Source organism: Octopus sinensis, linkage group LG22 (assembly GCF_006345805.1).
Source record: "Octopus sinensis linkage group LG22, ASM634580v1, whole genome shotgun sequence".
NCBI classification, from domain to species: Eukaryota; Metazoa; Mollusca; class Cephalopoda; order Octopoda; family Octopodidae; genus Octopus; species Octopus sinensis.
In genome coordinates, this window is record NC_043018.1 from 16658544 (window position 1) to 16666043 (window position 7500).

Genomic DNA, 7500 nt, shown 5'->3' on the forward strand with positions numbered 1-7500 from the left:
AGAGACTGCAAAAGCTTTTGTGTGAGTTTAGATTCTAACATTATTTTTAAATACTCATATCTTTATTGTGCTGTACTTGCTGTATATGAACCCCACACTGTAATTTTCCTATAAAATGAGGCTGGTTTCTAAGAAACAAAGTTCCAAAGCTTCGATTTAGTTAACATCAACAACAAACGGTTATATGTTGGTTTTAGTATTTTGCATATTTCTGTTGCTCACCTGTAGATTAAATTTGTAGGAAAATTCCGTTAAGTTCAATTTTGACTTAACATACCCAAATGAACAGATGATTCTTATTACAGGTGTAAAGTTTGAAATGAACAGAAGCAAATAGTTCTTTCGATGTCCAGTACCAGAAGGAATTGCTTTGCATTGAAGTGTAAAAGAGAAAATAATTGATGAGGTCTTTGAGCAAATAGAATAACAATTAGGACAACTATCCAGAGTGAAGAAGAGAGTCGAACAACTTTTCTGTAATCAAGAATAACACTCAGAAAGTATTTTTCTATTTCTTTTTTTTTCTTCTTTTTACTGATTTGTATTTTTCTTTAATTCTGTCAAAATAATTTTATTAATTAGAAACATTGTTCGGTACATCTGCACTGTGTTCTATTTCCATTTGCAAGCTCATCTGTCATTGCTTAACTTCCTTCGAAATCGTCACAGAGGAATTGGTTAAACAGCTTGTATAGAGCTTATCCATAATGTAGAAGAGCAAACAGCAACTTCTTTTCAATTGTGGCTGCAAAATTATGTTTTTTGGCCGATCGCCAACTCATCTAATATTTCAATTTTAACATTCATACTAATTTTGAAGTCAGTTCTGCAACTAATCTGTCTCCTTAACAAAACCTATCTTTCGGGCTATAGTGTGACTATTTCTGCTGCTATTTCCTGATTGCCTCAGGGATCTGCAAAACTGAGTCGTGTTTCCAACGAAGATTTAGAGCAAATGCGTTCGAGGTTCTCTCTGTCTTAGCACACTGGAGCAAAGTCGATAGAAGGTTACGAAGTTACACACATATCTCTATATATATAAGCTGGCTGGGTTGGGAGATATATCTAGAAGCAGTTGCTCAACCATTTGTTTCTTCGTAGGCTCCATTTCCTAACGTCCTGTCTCTCAGCGTCTTCACCATTTCGAATATAAACGTTTACATTGTCCACGAAGAAACTGTGTATTTTGTTTCTGTGGTCCCTACCATTACAACACGTGGATTCAGTGCTAAAATGGACAGAAGCAAATGTAAACTGTCTCAGAATATTGTCATTGATATATTTTATAATATTGAAGACAAATAATCTATTATTTGGAAGGGTAAGCCATTCAATGGCAGCGGCAAACTGTGGCCGCAATTTTTGTTTCAGCCGCACTGACTTCAAAAGTGAGAAACGAAGAAAGGAATTCCTTATATAAGTATTATGTACGTGTATCTGTATGAATAGTTATACATACAAATGCACATGGAGGCGCAATGGCCCAGTGGTTAGGGCAACGGACTCGCGGTTGTAGGATCGCGGTTTCGATTCCCAGTGTGTGTTTATTGAGCGAAAACACCTAAAAGCTCCACGAGGCTCCGGCAGGGGATGGTGGTGATCCCTGCTGTACTCTTTCACCACTCTTTCTCTCACTCTTTCTTCTGTTGGCCTGCTCGCTTAGCCAGCGGGGTGGCGTCATTCGAAAGCTAAAACAATGCGAACGCATTGTGACCAGCGATGTGTAGCAACATATGATGGTCTGGTCAGTCACGTGATCACAAATGCACATACACACATATAGAGGGTGTCTTCACGGTTTACAAACTGACACACGCGCGTACATCTATGCGTACATCTATCTGACTTATATCTACGGACAAGCACACACGTGTGTGTGAGTGTCTATACATATGTAGCTATACTCTTTACTCTTTCACTAGTTTCAGTCATTTTGACTGCGGCCATGCTGGAGCACCGCCTTTAGTCGAGCATATCGACCCTGGGACTTATTCTTTGTAAGCCCAGTACTTATTCTATCGGTTTCTTTTGCCGAACCGCTAAGTGGCGGGGACGTAAACACACCAGCATCGGTTGTCAAGCAATGCTAGGGGGACAAACACAGACACACAAACACACACATACATATACATATGTATATGTATACATATATACGACAGGCTTCTTTCAGTTTCCGTCTACCAAATCCACTCACAAGGCTTTGGTCGGCCCGGGGCTATAGCAGAAGACACTTGCCCAAGATGTCACGCAGTGGGACTGAACCCGGAACCATGTGGTTGGTTAGCAAGCTACTTACCACACAGCCACTCCTGCACCTATATGTGCGTTATATTACACATTGAGTTCAATTCACAGATTTTTTTGTGTGTCTTGGGATTCTAATTTTCTATTTAATCCTATCATTCTGGTTTCATGAATCCAACCGTCTCAAGATGGACGCGAAATTCAAAATCCACATCTCACATAATTACTTGTATGCATCTAAATATATAATTGCGTGTGGCGTATTTCCGTCTGTATGTATGCTTGTATGTACGCATATATGGATTACTGAATGTACGACTGCATCCACGTTTTCGCGTGTGCACGTGTTTAATCCATAAATCTTGCCAGCAATCATTAAGGTATTTCATCTCCCAATTATATTATGGTTTACTGTCAATATTACACAACCCGCCATTTCATCTATTAAGTTGTTTAGACATATGCACCTATTTAAGCAGATCGCATTTATTGGGCAACATTAATTAATTTTATTACGCCTTTAATGAGCACCCAACAGTTATGTGTGTGTTTCTGTGTGTGTAATCTCACTAATATGTGTGTTTATGCACTTATACATATGCATGTGTGTGGTGTGTGTGTGTGTGTGTGTGTGTGTGTGTGTGTGTGTGTGTGTGTGTGTGTGTGTGTGTGTGTGTGTAAAGACAAATATATACAAGAGTGCGTATATATGTAAAGATCTGTGTGTGTCTAACACAATTATCCCGTATCTCTCTTTATCGATAATGTGTTTATTCATTACGTAAGCAGTAATGAAATCCTGCATCCCAACAGGTGTGTGTGTGTGTGTATGTGTATTAGATATACACACACAGAAATGTAAGTGTGTGCGTGTGTATGAAAGGATGTATAAAACTGAGTGGCCTAGTTGTTATAGCGTTGGGCTCAGAAGGATCAGAAGGTCGTGGGTTCCATTTGTGGACATTGTTGGATGACATCTAAACTGAAAGCTTAGAAGTGTGTATATCTGTTTCTGTTTCTTTACTGCCCACAAGGGGCTAAACATAGAGGGGACAAACAAGGACAGACAAACGGATTAAGTAGATTACATCGACCCCCAGTGCTTAACTGGTACTTAATTTATCGACCCCGAAAGGATTAAAGGCAAAGTCGACCTCGGTGTGATTTGAACTCTGAACGTAACGCCAGACGAAATACGGCTACGCATTTCGCCCGGCGTGCTAACGTTTCTGCCAGCTCGCCGTATATCAATTCACGTCTTCTCTCTCTCCCTCTCCCTCTCTCCCTCTCTCCCTCCCCATCTCCCTCTCTTTATCTGCATGGGAAGTAAAAATATGTTCTGCTTGCTTTTGTACACCTTTAACAATATTTCTTTACTAGCCATAAGGGGCTACACACAGAGGAGACAAACAAAGACAGACAGACGGATTAAGTCGATTATATCGACCCAAGTGCCTAACTGGTACCTATTTAATCGACCCCCGAAAGGATGAAAGGCGAAGTCGATCTCGGCGGAATTTTTGTCCCATAGCATTCTGAGTTCAATAAACTTCACATTCGAATTTTATTGCTATACAGCATAAAAAAAGGAAAAATTAATCTATAGAGATGTAACCCGCTGATTAGAAATTGCTACATTGGAACGAATGATAAAAGAATCTTCAGTGGTATTCCCTTGTGGTCATTTCCAACTCAAACAGTATTGGCGAATGTGTTAAGTAAGCCATGTCCAATAAGCCATTTCGATTTCCCAGAAGTACGCATTTCACTCCGGTAAGGACAAGAGCAGAAATGTGAAAGTATCACATAATCATACACGCAGAATACAAGGTGTGAACATTCATACCTTACAGAAAAAAGTCAAGCAAATATTCTTATACGTAGAGGATATAACACACACACACACACACACACCACACATATATATATATATATAAAAGAAGAGAGAGATAGAGAGAGAGAGTGACATATACATACACATATATACATATATGCCATACACACAGATATACACACACATACACACGCACACATACTCACACATACATATATAGACGTTCACACATAGGTGTATATATGTATATACATAAGTCGATATGCATTATACAAATATATGTATGTATTTGTATCTATCTATCTCACTTTCTCTCTTATATATTATATATAATATATATATATATATATATATATATATATGTATATATATTGTATGTCTACTTCTCTCTCTCTCTCTATCTATATATATATATAATTATATATATGTGTGTGTGTTTGTAATGTGCGTATATATTTCTGTCCGCCCCTGTCTATATCTATTTATTAATTTAACGCACACCCATATGCTATATATATATATATATCTATATATAATATATATATATATATATATATAATATATATATATATATATATATTATATAAATACTAAATAATAGGAATTCACAAATCCAAGCAGATACATTGTAAGCACTGTGTAGCTATTGAAGCTCGTCTAACTATATCGATCAATTGTATTTCATTAATTCCAAGAGGAATTTGCATCCACTGTTCTACTCCTAGTCCGATAAGTAAACACAAATCTCGCCGAGTAGAATTTCGAAAAAAATCCCAATGTATATTAAAAAGGCATCAGATAGAATGAAGAATAAGACATCTTTCTTAACGGATTACACCCTGCAAAACGCCAACACGTGTTTCTATTATGACAGCCACTTTGGATATAAATAATCAATATAGCAATAAAGAAATTGGTCCACATTGCATTGATTGTGATATCAGATGTATTCAAAGACTTATGCTAACATAATTTTACCAAGGCAATCCCCAGAAATTCCAAGTCTAGCTAGCTGATTCAAGAACAATTACATCAAGTAAAAGACTTGACAAGGATTTAGCTGTGAGGCCAAATGTTACTTTCTCAGAATTTAAAGAATCTGTAATACATATATATATATAGCTAAGATTTCATAAAGTTAAGGCTGGCAGAAAGCTGGCAGAAACGTTAGCACGCCGGGTGAAATGCGTAGCCGTATTTCGTCTGCCGTTACGTTCTGAGTTCAAATTCTGCCGAGGTCAACTTTGCCTTTCATCCTTTCGGGTCGATAAAATAAAGCACCAGTTACGCACTGGGGTAGATATAATCGACTTAATCCGTTTGTCTGTCCTTGTTTGTCCCCTGTATGCTTAGCCGCTTGTAGGTAGTAAAGAAAAAATAAATAAAGTTAAGGCAGTGAGCAATAAATTTTCCTCCTGGGCAGCTATAGCCATGTTGTTAGCACATTCGCTTCCTATTGGTTCTGAATTCCATTCCACAGCATAGCATTGTAAGCTTTGTTTCCGTTAAAATTTCGGGTTGATTAGGTCTTAGAGTATGGAATATGGAGGAGAGAAAAGACTGCGCCGAATATGTAGATGATTGTGTGTGTGTGTGTGTCTGTCTGTGTATGTGTGGTGTCTGTGTTACGTAGATGTATATTGGCGAGAAAACCATTCCTTATCATTATTACCGTCAAGAATGTAATTAACCAGTCTCTATCTCATTCACACCTAATCTATAGACGATATTTTTGTTGCCCTCTAATTACCACATTTATAAATAGAACAGTTCGTCTTAATAGAAATCGAACATATCTTTATGTATAAAAGTGAAGTTGTGTGTCTGTCTCCTACGATTTAGATTCCTAACTACTCCCACATTTTGCGGTGCAGTTTAACCAAAACCGGGTATCTTATAGTCGTGATTCATATCGAGCCCTTCTGGGTATTAGCGCGTGTCTACGATGAGTCTACGATGAGTCTACGATTTAAAAAAAAATTTACCATCATTTTTTTCCATTTTAATGCATTTTTTTCGCTATTACATAAGGGAAGTAACTCTCTAAAAATGCCTACAATGAGTCAACGATTTAAAAAAAAATTACCATCATTTTTTTTCCATTTTTAATGCATTTTTTTGCTATTTTTTGGCTATAACTCTCTAAAAATGCTTATATAGTTATTTCCTTTACAAACCCGAGCAACGCCGGGCGATACTGCTAGTATATATATATAAATAGAACAGGCGGTTTTTTCGCTTACTGCGCTGGGTTCAGTTCTTGTAAGGGCTGTCGATGCCATTTCAGTTCGTAGTTTCGGAACCAGAATGTTGTTGTGTGAAATTATAAAACGTAGTGAATTGAGCAACTCGTTAGAGCGTCCGGCGAATGCTTTGTGCAAGTTGTTCGCGCAGCTTACGCTAAAATCTCTTCATGTTCCTCTTTGATTTTCACACGAATCTAGAATTGGTAACGTTGAAGGGAACCGAAAAAGAATAATCCCACCAATTCATTCGCCACTACTCTGAGGTCTCATTAAGAAAGGGAATATTCATTATATAACTGGTCGATGTATGATATATTTCTCTCTTTCTCTACCTCTCTCTCTCTTGCTCACTCACTCACACGCGCGTATATTTGGTAATATTTATAATAGGAGAAATTATTTTTATATCACATATTTATTAAATGCAGGGTCTGTTTGTGTATTCTCGTCAACATTAGCAGAAATGTTATGCCAGCCGGAAGAGGCGCCAAAAAAAGGCGCTGCAAGAGATAGTTAAGTTAATTTTTTTGGCTCAAAAAGCAAAAAAGCAAGGCCATGTAGGGGGACATGGAGTTATGTACAGGGAGGGTGTTCATGCAAAGAGTTCAGGCCATGGGATCGTGGGATTGTGGTGTTTGTCCTCATAGATTATGGTCAGTGCGTGTGTTCATGTGGCTATGTGTGTGTATGTGTGTGTGAGAGAGAGAGAGAGAGAGAAAGAGAGAGAGACAGTATGTGTGTATGTGTGTTTGTGTGAAAGCATGGGAAAAGGACGATTGTGGTGACGTCATCTTTTTGCTGCTTAACCATCCATGGCAACAGAATTCAAAATTGTCCAATGTACTAAAAACAAATATTTTAACAGCTACCACTAGCAACAAAGCCGATACACTGCTCGGACAAACATTACTAATACAATAGCTACAACCACTAATACAACCGTCGCTAAAACACCAATACAACCGCGACCATTTCCAGCACTACCATTAGACATACAATTAACACCATATAACAACTAGCGTCACCTTAGTTACAACAGTACCATAACCACTATCGTCACCATAAGACGCAACACAGCCACTACTACTACTACTACTACTACTACTACTACTACTACTACTACTACTACTACTACCACCACCACTACTACTACTAATACTACTACTACTACTACCA